At 48.7% G+C, this 11,970-nt stretch overlaps 1 pseudogene; it reads right to left on the bottom strand.

Annotated features, from left to right (window-relative positions):
- Positions 1–10,939: 10,939 nt before the first annotated feature.
- Positions 10,940–11,721, bottom strand: LOC146862948 (28S ribosomal RNA; annotated as a pseudogene; the record flags this gene model as incomplete).
- Between the last annotated feature and the right edge of the window lie 249 nt (positions 11,722–11,970).

Raw genomic sequence — 11,970 nt, 5'->3', positions numbered from 1 at the left:
AACAACTGGAATATCAAGGTGTAATTTAAACATGTGTGTCACCCATGAATAATCCTCTTTTCACTGTAACCGAACCTGATGGGTCGTACCGCCTAGTTTTGGATTACCGGCATTTGAACTCTCATTGTCGGACATGCGCGGTACAGAATACCCACAGTTCTGCCCTTGTGGATAGTCTCGTGAGAAAAAGGTTTAAGACCACACTTGACATCTCCAATGGCTTTTATAGCCATAATCTGTCCTCTATCAGTAGTCAATGGACAGCCTTTACTTCTGGCGGCAAACAGAAACAGTTTAAAAGATTAGCCATGGGCTATAAAAACAGTCCAGGTGTCTTTGCCGCTCGTGTAGTCTCTCTGTTAGAGAGCATTGACCCTGATGCGTACTCGTATGTTGATGATATCTATCTCACAGACGACGAATTATGGCCGCATCTGTGTCGCCTTGACCGCATCATTGTTATGTTTGCGGACTTCGGTTACGAATTCAACTTTGCAAAATCACACATTGCAGAGTATACAGTGTTGTGTTTGGGCTATGAACTCAGCAACGAAGGTCGAGGTTTAGCACCTCACTTCCTGGAGAAGAGCGCATGTTTGCGTGCGCCGACAACGCTGAAAAAACTACAATCTTTGCTAGGTTTTTTCAATTTCGGGCGTACATACATTCCCGATTATGCCCAGCGTATCAAGCCGCTATATGCCTTGGTACAACCTACTTTTTCCAAATCGAGCTGGCTGCCAGAACATTCAGCTATCCTGCAATCTTTGCACAGTGGGTTTCAAGTACTTAACGATCAATGAGGGCGACAGTCCCTATTGCTTACAAATCACACCTGTACAATTCGGCTGAAATGAACTTTTCCACTGTCGAAAAAGTTTTGACTGCAGTGCAGATGGCGATTCTGAAAAAGAGAGCGCTGTCGCAAGGGAAACGCATGTTGGTTGTGACACCGTATCCTGCTCTAGAGGCAGTAATGAAGGCCAGTGTACCAAATTCTAAAGCTTTGCATCCGGGTTGGATCCAATGGGCCACTTCTTTGACATCACTGGATGTCACTTACATCTTTGATGCCTCATTGCAGACTCAGGAGTACTTGCAGTATGAATTTGTTCATCCAGCTCCTCTGTCCTTGCGCCCGCTTGAGGATTACCATTGTATCATTTACACTGACGGTTTGGCGCAACCGGCGACAGATTCTAAGCATGCTTATTCGGCGGCCTGCGCAATTGTGGCTGGTACTTTTGTGAATGGTGAATTAAAATCTGATGTCGTGCACACGCAGTCATTGGGTGATTGTACCGCCCAGTTTGCAAAGCTTTGTGCTCTGGTGCTTGCACTGGAGTTTGCTGATCCTCGAGTTACTACTCTTATAGTGAGTGACTCTTTTTACTGTGTTCAGTCTTTCAACGACAATTTATTCTTTCGGTCTCAAAATGAGTATCGTGATTCCAAAGGTAGCACAATCAAGCATAAAATGCTTTGGGTTCGAGTCGCAGCCATTAAACAACATCTGCCGCTCGGAAATGTAATTCTTACTCTAGGGCACCAGCGAGTAGGTGTCCACGCTGTTGGAAACAGCTTAGCTGATGAAGCAGCGAAAACAGCAGTGGCAACATATCTAGTAGCAGCAGTTAAAAGATCCAAAAGTAAAATTGATGATGACATCTTGGCAGCAATTGCTGCGACAGAGAAGGGTGATAATTACCCTCGGGGTTTCCCTTCTAAATACTCTTATCATTTAATTCCTGATAAAGTCCCTATGTGAAAATTAACGACGTTGGTGACAGATTGATTCCCAACACGGACTGCAGACTTTCCTTAATAACAGCAGCTCATGAATGTATGGCTTCTGCCCTTGCCGGTGTTTCGGCAATTGTTACTCTCTTACAACAACGTTACTGGCGGCGCGGATTGTATAAACAGACTCGTGCTTATGTTCTTAATTGTGACATCTGCCAGCAAATCAAACTTTCGACTGCTGCGCGTCCACCTCAAACACAGTTGTACATATCTAATAAACCAATTGGGTGTGTTTATTTAGATCACTGCGGTCCTTTCTCCTCTGATACTGCGTATAAGTACATCTTAGTTGCAGTGGATTCATGCACACGTTTTCTATGGGTCTGGCCACAACTGAGTGCTGATGCTCGAACTATCATCAGGGATTTGCGTGTCTTTGTGGGAATTTGTGCATGTGGTACCCTTCACTCTGACCAAGGTCCTGCGTTCACCTCTAAGGCGTACAAAGATGCCATGAGATCTTTGGGGGTCCAAGTCAAATTTTCGTCTCCATACCGGCCTAAGGGCAATAGTGTTGTGGAGCGAATGAACCGTGACTTAAAGCAATCCTTGACAGCTAGGGTTTTAGGTACTGGCAGGAACTGGTTGGCCCATTTGTAAAGCGTTCAACGTGCACTTAATAATCTCCCTAGAAAGTCTCTGGGTGGGCGGACCCCATACGAAATGCTCTTTGGCATAAAAATGTTTGACTCGGACCTTGATAGTCTAGACATGGCGGCGTCGGCCGCACCCTTTGACGGAGATGATCACTCTGCTGTATTACAGAATCTACAAGAGACCAGAGACAGTTTTGCAAAGGAACACTTGCCCTCCACAACTGATCCTGCGCTTCAGATTCCGGTAGTTGGCTGGCTACCTCGAGTTAGTGACCTGGTCCGAGAAAAGGTGGAGAACAAGAACAGTTTGGCATCTCTTATCGTGCTCCAGTTCCAGTGCTTGGCATGCAGGGTACAAGAACAGTTATTTTACCTCCACTTACTGGTCGCAAGGATAATAGGTACATCTCAATTGACAATGTCAAACTACGAGTGGCCGATTCTTCTTAGTATGATTTCAGCGGTCTCTTGTCCAGCAATGCTGAGAAATTCTGTTTTGGCTCCGGCAACTACCAACAGGCCTGACATTGCCCTCGAGATGCATACAGTTACTAATTCTTTATTGCCTCCACCGGTTGGTGGTCCAGTTGAAGATACTGAGTATACTTATCCCACAGATGTGTCATTGCCTGGTTTACATTCAAGTGCAGTTGACCAGTCATGTTTTTCATTTGACACTAACTCTATGACTTCCAATGCCCCATCGAAAATTTCTATTTTTGCTGCTTGGTTTAAAAGACATTTTTAATTCCCCCTTGGACTTACATTTGGCTGGTGCTCATAACTATTTTTTTGTTTATGTCCATTGGATTTGTGGTTGTATTTTTTCGTCTAGTAAACGGACACTATCTGACCGAAAGATCTACAATTAGATTAATTGATGGAACTTTGTCTCCCCACTCCTCATCACACATTATGAAGAGGGACCAGACTTTCGTGAATATTACTGCCTGGCCTGTGTTAGATGGGATTGTATGGGATATTGTTAAATTTCAAATTCATGGTCCCACAGAGGTGATTAATGTTCCAAATGTACTTCGTGTTTCTATGGGGGATGTTGTGAAACAAAACATTCGCTCTGATGATTGGGATGTCCAAGCCGTAGAGGCTGTTTTTTCTGATTTGAAATATTATGCTGCTTTTGATGCAGAAGATTTCTATTTAGACACAGCAAATTATGGGGAGTTGTTTTGCTACCAACACTATGGCAATCATTTCCTGCACAAAGCAAATACATTTAGAAATGTTGTCAATTATACACACTGGGGACCTTGTCCAGCACCAATTGAAGGCAGCTTCAAAGCTCTAGTGTAAAAAAATTACATATTTTACTGATTTCAGTGTATCTGAACCTGAAGCCTTTTATTTTAAAATGGCTGCTGAGTCAGCTTCCAAAGTTAGACTGACCCACACTAAATTATTGAATTCCAAGTCCTTTATGGATGAATTAGCTATAGGGGGCTATGGGCTATGGAAAGATACCATTGATCTTAAATCTGTTTAGGGTTCTAAAGCATGGCAGGTGCAGCGTTCGGAAGCACTGCATCATGCTTGCCTTATCCCAAACCACATGTTGTTTTTGAATTCTACCATTTATCAAACCACCTGCTTTGGATTGGCTACTTCTAAAAAGATGAATCCCCCTCTATTCCTGATCTGGGAGCTTATCCAAAATGGAATAATCACACAGATCTGTACCTTGATGTGTTGCAGTCATTCATTACTAATACATCCTTCAACATTTCCAACCTAGACCCTGAAGGATGGTTAATATGGCAGAAAAGCTCAGATTCCTGTCAACATCGTTTTTGGGTCTGTACCCCGGCTATACAAAGGTTAGGGTGGACCCCCGATTTGAATCTGTTACTACCTATTCTGTAGGAAAGGTATGTCAAACCTGGCTGCAACATTCCTCCTTGGCATTTGTTAAACTTCATTTATCCAAATTGAATGACAAGGTAGATTTGAATGATTTTGTTAGAGGCCCTGTGGGTGGCAGGTCTAAAAGATTGGTGTATGCTGTTTATAACGAAATTTGGAAATTATCTCAAATTGAAGCTGCTTCTAGATTAAGTGCTATTGATCAAGCCAATTTAGAAAAAGTGCTAGCTGTCATCGATAACAGCATTAACACCCTTTCTTCCAGAATTTACACGTTAGATAATTTTGTTTAATCTGTTATGGATATTGTTCAGGATGATATATCTGTTTTATACCATGTTCAAAATCAATTGCGTTCTATAATGCAGTTTGCATGGACTTTACAAACATTGAAGGCTGGGAAAGTTCCCTGGGACTACATGAGCACATCGTCTTTATTCCTGCCGTTTAATCTGACTGCTAAACAACAGTTCATGTCCATGAAAGATGCAACATACTCATTATTGCATATTGAAATGTTGGAACCTTTACCTTTTTCTGTGGCCGAATCGAACTCACCTGTGTGGCTGCTCCATGGTTTAATCACCTTACCATTTCCATTGTTTAAGTTCCGTTCATGTATGAAACATTACGTCCTGGGCAGATACGAACCATTGGGTACTGCTTTCCTGCATGAAGTTTGGTCACTCCCATTTACATACAGGTGCCTGAGAGAGGGTAAAGAGGTTTATTTAAAAAGAGAAGAATGCACTTCCACACCTGATCACTCAGTAGTCTGTAGGAACATCCAATTGCATGGTGCATGCAACGTTCAGGCACCAAATTTAGCTTGCATTCTGAAGGGAAATCCTGTGCCAGCAATTACACCCACTTTTACGTTATTAGCTAACGGTAGTTATTTGCTTTTAAATAATGAGGCATGCTGCGGGATGCTAGTGGGGATTCCGTACATTGTAACTGTCACACAACGCGTAGCCTGTCCTTTTCCCACCCCCGCATGGGAGACTAGATGTATCCATCTGGCCTTCCATCCCAACCTTGAAAGCAGAGTTCAATAAGATGAGCAGAATAAGGGCTCTATTGTCTCAAAAAGAAGTTGCTCTGACTTCCTCCCGTGAAACATTCGTCCTACACGTGGCAAACATCCGCACCGAGGTGCATGCGCTTTTAAATACTGATCTCCCCCTTCATTTCGGTGCTTTGATTCATACAATATTCAATACCTCATCAACAACTGGCTTGGTGTATTTTTTCCTTCCAAACTTTGGTGTGATATCTGCATTTTTTCATTCTATTTTTTTCAGCGTCTTCGGCGGGCTACCATTGATTCTTGCCCTGACTGCTGCTGTGCTGCTGTTGGTTTGCTTGATTCGCAATGGCTGCATGATCTGTGTCACACGATAGCTTGCCCCGGCTGATTCAACTGCGTAACCGGATGCTTGAATACTATGGAACATTACCACTGGCCCCTTTAAGCGTAGCCTATGGATTATCCTTCCGGTTCTCTTACTTTACTTGCGTGCAACCTGTTTTCCATTGCCTAGATTGCCCATTTGAATGGGCTCTGGATTTGTGCCTGTCGAACACGGTGTCTCCTGCCCCAGATTATGATCGACTAATGAGTCCCTTAGTGGCTCATGATTTGGACTGTTCTGGCGTCGGGATTATGGCATGTGGAGCGGCACATGGAGTCCTAGGGAATTGGGATATATATGTGGCAGCAAATGACTTCTTGGCAAGAAGTTATCTTGAAGAACATGCAAGTTGTCCTCTGATTGTGCTAGTGGCTCCAGTTATCGAAGAACATGTATGTTCATTTACTTTACTCGACTGGATGGCTGACTCTTTTACTGAACATTATAGTGACTTCCTCTTGGAGGCAGTTGCAACTTATTGTGCCTACACGTTGATGGATTGAATTGTCAGTTGTCCATCTTCTGCACGTCTTCATCCAGATTTTTAGTTTTTAATTCTTCTTTTTTACTCCACATTGGGAGGTATACCGTCCCTGAGAGATGTTTTAATTTTTTTATATACCCAACAAATTTTTCGAACTTTTACTACCAATAATATGGCTTGGCAATATATGAACTTGGTTCTGTCTCGCTGAAACTTGAACTCTGCGTTGCTCCATTGCTTCCCTATTCTGTTCGTGGTCCGATCAAGGGAGGGTGTAGTGAGGACGGGGTTTTATGTACACACATTGCTATGTCAGCATAAGCGCTTTAGATGTAAACACCATCTTGCCACGTTGCTGCTTTTGCACACGACACTGCAGGTAGCTGTTATCACAAGTAAAACTGCTTTCTTGTATTTTCTTCACATGAGAACGCCTATTGTTCACATCCCTAGACGTGCACCGCGACCTTAGTCTGAACACTGTGTGCAGAAGTCGTCAAGGTCAAATAACAATGTATGCTTTTGAATTCAGGTTGATCGGCCCATGCTCTAGACATAACACGCACACAGCTGCAAATATCTGAAACTCGGGTGCCTTTAATATTGCATTTGCATGCATGATTCAGACACTTGGAGAAAACCTTTCCAGACACAGAGAGCAGAGCTGATCCTGTGATGTGATTCACCTAAGCTGATATTTACGGTATGGGGTTCCCCATTCAAGCCTAGAGACCTTCTATTAGTTTCATAAAACTAGTTTACTAGCTAAGGGAGGGTGGTTGTTTTCCACTATCATTTGTAATATGATTTCTCCCTTCATTTTCTATGGTATTGTAACAATGCTGATGGTTTTGTTTTTAATAATTTGTCTGCTTATGTTAGCCAAAGTACTGCACCTTAGAGCACGTAGTTAAAAATAAACATTTTAAATTTTACCGTGTCTCTGATTACTCTTGTTGTGGACTGATATGAGAATAATAACGAAAAGGTGTTTCTGATTCCCACCATTCCTGAGAGTACTCTAAGTCGCTTGTTCTGGGTTGTCTAATCATTGGTAGCTTCGAGATGATATGGAGAACGAATGAGTCACTGATGCTAGTCGGATAGGGGTTCTGGGTACTGAGGTGAGTTTTTTGGTACATCGCAATTCACTGAGGTCCTGGTTCTCTGCGCATAGTTCTGTGCATGAGCAGAATCCCTGCAACACTACCAGTTACAATACCAAAAACATGGAAAGACCCGGATGGAAGATATGTGTTTGTGAAATTGCGTATAGGAGAAACTCATTTCTGTGTGGGGTCTATCTTTGCTCCGACAAGAGCGAAAAAATCTTTTTTTCTTCATTTGAACCGTTTGTTATCAGTGATAAAAGCTTCACAATATCTCATAGGAGGAGACTGGAATCTGGTGAGAGACTCAGTTTTGGATAGAACAGGTCCTTTTCACAAGAATAACGCACCGGATATAGCCCTTTTGGGTGATATTATGGAAGATAATGGTCTAATAGACCATTGGCATCTTTCCCATTCAACTGATTCTTATTATACATTTATGTCCCCTATTCATGGAACTCTTTCCCAACTTGATTATTTTAAATTTCTCATAAAGTAGTTCAGTTAGTACAAGAGTCTCACATATTAGAAACATCAATATCTGACCACTCCCCGGTTCTATTATCCTTACAAAAAGGATTGGCCAAGCCGGGGCGCAAACCTTGGCGGATGAATATCCAACGTCATAAAACCCCTAAGGGTAAGTTACAATTGCGAGCTCATCTTCAAAATTACCTTTCCATTAATCAAGGATCTGTAGACTCAGGTAGAATTTTATGTGCTGCACCTAAAGCTACTATCTGGGGTCAACTCATGAAAGACGCAGCATAGGCTAACAGAAAAAATGCTACCGGCCAGAAAGAATTGGAACATGATATTGAGACATTTACCCGATTACATACAATAAAACCTACTTTACAACATCGCAAATCACTGGAGCAAGCTCCTATGGCGTAAAACAGCCTTTACACATCCAAAGCTGAATATACTTTACAGAAAATGATAGGGAGACATTATGAGCAGGGGAAGAGGCAGGGAGGCTTTTAGCGGCTCAACTGAGACAAAGGGAGACTGCCATGGCTATACCAGCCATTAGATCATCTGGAGGGAATTTGTTAACTCGTCCTCAAGATATCTTTAATGAATTTGCTTCTTACTATAAATCCTTATATACCCCAGGAGCCCAGTTAGATCAAAACAAGATGATATCTCTTCTCCCAGAGGCAAAATTGCCTTGCCTTACTGAAGAGGGCAGGGCTCTTCTTAAAGGAGAGATTAGTAAGAAAGAGATCTCCCAGGCCATAACCAAACTTCCATACCATCTTCCAGGGGAAGATGGTTTCCCAGCAGAATTTTACCGTTGGTAAGGTGAAAAAATAATAGACACTGTACATGCCGCTTTTCATGAAGCAGACAGCAAAGCTTCTTTAGGGTAGGGGTGGGCAGAGGCGGAGCGGATAAAGCCAGCCACACCCACTCCCCGGCCCGGTCCCTACTTTTGAAAGCAGCCAGGCCAGGGAGAGCCTCCTCGGGCCCCGGTGGACCCTCGTCCCCAGCACCGGGCCCCACGGCTGGCTTGCAGGATGGGGGGCTCCCGCACCCCGTGGCCCGCTGGACGGAGCTCGAGTCCCCGGCCTGATCCCAGCTTCCGAGCCCTAGCCAGGCTGGGGAGAGTCTCCCAGGGCCCCGGTGGACCCCTGTCCCCAGCGCCCAGACCCTGGGCTGGCTTGCAGGACAGGGGGCTCCCACACCTCGGGGCCCGCCAGATGTAGCTCAAGCCCCGGGCCTGGTCCCAGCTTTCAAACCCTAGCCAGACTGGGGAGAGCCTCCCAGGGACCCGATGGACCTCTGTCCCCAGTGCCCGGACCCTCTGCTGGCTTGCAGGACGGGGGCTCCCCACCCTGGGGCCTGCCGGATGGAGCTCAAGCCCCGGGCCCGGTCCCAGCTTCCGAGCCCTAGCCAGGCCGGGGAGAGACTCCCCGAGCCCCGGTGGACCCTCGTCCCCAGTGCCCGGACCCTTGGCTGGCTTGCTGGATGGGGGGCTCCCGCACCCCTGGGCCCGCCAGACGGAGCTCAAGCCCCGGGCCCAGTCCCAGCTTCTGAGCCCTAGCCAGGCTGGGGAGAGCCTTCCCGGGCCCCGGTGGACCCCCGTCACCAGCGCCCGGACCCTCAGCTGGCTTGCAGGACAGGGGGGGTCCCACACACCATGGCCTGCCGGGTGCAGCTCAAGCCCCGGGCCCTGTCCCTGCTTCCATCACCCAGCCAGGCTGGGGGGAGCCACCCCGGGCCCCGATGGACCCAGGTCCCCAGCACCCGGACCCTCAGCTGGTTCACAGGACGGGGGGCTCCCACACCCTGGGGCCCGCCAGATAGAGCTCAAGTCTTGGGCCCGGTCCCTACTTCTGACACCCAGCCAGGCCGGGGAGAGCCTCCCTGGGCCCCGGTGGACCCAGGTCCCCAGCACCCGGTCCCTCGGCTGGCTTGCAGGACGGGGGGCTCCCGCACGCACCCCATGACCTGCCAGATGGAGCTCAAGCCCCGAGCCTGGTCCCTGCTTCCATCACCCAGTCAGGCCGGAGGGAGCCTCCCCGGGCCCCGATGGACCCAGGTCCTCAGCACCCGGACCCTTGGCTGGCTTGCAGGACGGGGGGCTCCCCCACCCCATGGCCTGCTGGACAGAGCTCAAGCCCCTGGCCTGGTCCCTGCTTCCAACACCCAGCCAGGCCGTGGGGAGCCTCCCCGGGCCCCGATGGACCCAGCTCCCCAGCACCCGGACCCTCGGCTGGCTTGCAGGATGGGGGGCTCTAGCACCCCATGGCCTGCCAGACAGAGCTCAAGCCCCAGGCCCGGTCCCTGCTTCCGAACCCTAGCCAGGCCGGGGAGAGCCTCACTCGGCCCGATGAATGCCCAGACCCTCGGCTGGCTTGCAGGATGGGGGGGATTCCGCACTCCGGGGCCCGCCAGATGGAGCTCAAGCCCCAGGCCCGGGCCAATTTCCAAACCCTAGCCAGGCCGGAGAGAGCCTCCCCGGGCCCCGGGGACCCCCTGTCCCCAGCACCCTGACCCTCGGCTGGAACCAAGGAGGGTTAAGCCCAGGCCACATCCTCTCCCCGGCGGCCTGCCCAGGGAGCTCATTTTTCTCGACTATTACAGAACTTTGGGGACGGACAAAAGTTAGAGATAGCCCAGCTGGCCCGGAGGCCGGCCATCTGGTCACCCAGCCCGCAGGGCCATCTGGTCACCCAGACCGCAAGGTCATCTGGTTGCCCGTCCTGCAGGGCCATCAGGTCGCCCGACCTGCCAGCAGGGCCATCTGGTCGCCCGGCCCGCAGCCCTCTGGTTGCGCAGCCAGGCGACCAGATGGCCCGGGATGACCCAGCGCCCAGATGGCCTGGGAGGGTGCCGTACCCAGTCGCCCTTGCAGTCTGAGGACGGCGAGGGTGGCCAGGCGCTCCGAGGCAGCCGCTCGGGAGGCTCCTTCCCTGGGGCTGCTGCTCGCCTTGCGCGGGAGCAGGAAGGGGAGGGATGGCCGGCCCATGCCATCTGGTCACCCTGCCGACACGCGAGGGATGGTGGCCCCCGTCCCTGCACCCTGGTGGGGCAGGGAGGGGAGGCCCCTGTGCCGGAGGGCACGTGGTGGAGGCGGCCGCCCGCACCGGCCCCCTGAGAGAGGCCCGCTATCCCAGGCCAACCGAGGCTCCACGGCACTGCGGTATCCTTACGGATTAGGGGAGATTCTGATTTAGCGGCATTGAGTCATAATCCCACAGATGGTAGCTTCGCCCCATTGGCTCCTCAGCCTAGCACATACACCAAATGTCTGAACCTGCGGTTCCTCTCGTACTGAGCAGGATTACTTTTGCAACAACACATCATCAGTAGGGTAAAACTCACCTGTCTCATGACGGTCTAAACTCAGCTCACGTTCCCTATTAGTGTGTGAACAATCCAACGCTTGGTGAATTCTGCTTCACAATGAAAGGAAGAGCTAACATCGAAGGATCAAAAAGCGACGTCGCTATGAACGCTTTGCCGCCACAAGCCAGTTATCCCTGTGGTAACTTTTCTGACACCTCTTACTTGAAACCCAAAAAGTCATAAGGATCATGAGGCCCTGCTTTCATGGTCTGTATTCATACTGGAAATCGAGATCAAGCGAGCTTTTGCCCTTCTGCTCCGCGGGAGTTTTCTGTCCTCCCTGAGCTTGCCTTAGGACACCTGCGTTACCATTTGACAGGTGTACCGCCCCAGTCAAACTCCCCACCTGCCACTGTCCTCAGAGCGGGTCGCGCCCGGTGGGCGCCGGGAGCTTGGAGCCAGAAGCGAGAGCCCCACGGGGCTCGCCTTATCGGGTAAGTGAAAAAACTATAAGAGTAGTGGAATTTCACAGGCGGCCCGAGGGCCTCCCACTTATCCTACACCTCTCATGTCTCTTCACAGTGCCAGACTAGAGTGAAGCTCAACAGAGGCTTCTTTGCCCGCTGATTCTGTCATGCCCGTTCCCTTGGCTGTGGTTTTGCTAGATAGTAGGTAGGGACAGTGGGAATCTCGTTCATCCATTCATGTGCATCACTAATTAGATGACAAGGCATTTGGCTATCTGTTCCACCTCGTGGTGGCTCATTCTGGGTTATTATGCTGACCATCAGCGTCAAATTGGTTTTGCTTCCAACAATACAACATTTGTTCGCTCCGGAGAACAGCCACACTTTAAGCTGTACTCACTGGAACTGGGGTCA

Source organism: Triturus cristatus, chromosome 2_2 (assembly GCF_964204655.1).
Source record: "Triturus cristatus chromosome 2_2, aTriCri1.1, whole genome shotgun sequence".
NCBI classification, from domain to species: domain Eukaryota; kingdom Metazoa; phylum Chordata; class Amphibia; order Caudata; family Salamandridae; genus Triturus; species Triturus cristatus.
The sequence above is the reverse complement of the archived record's forward strand: the minus strand, read 5'-3'. Positions and strand labels throughout refer to the sequence as shown.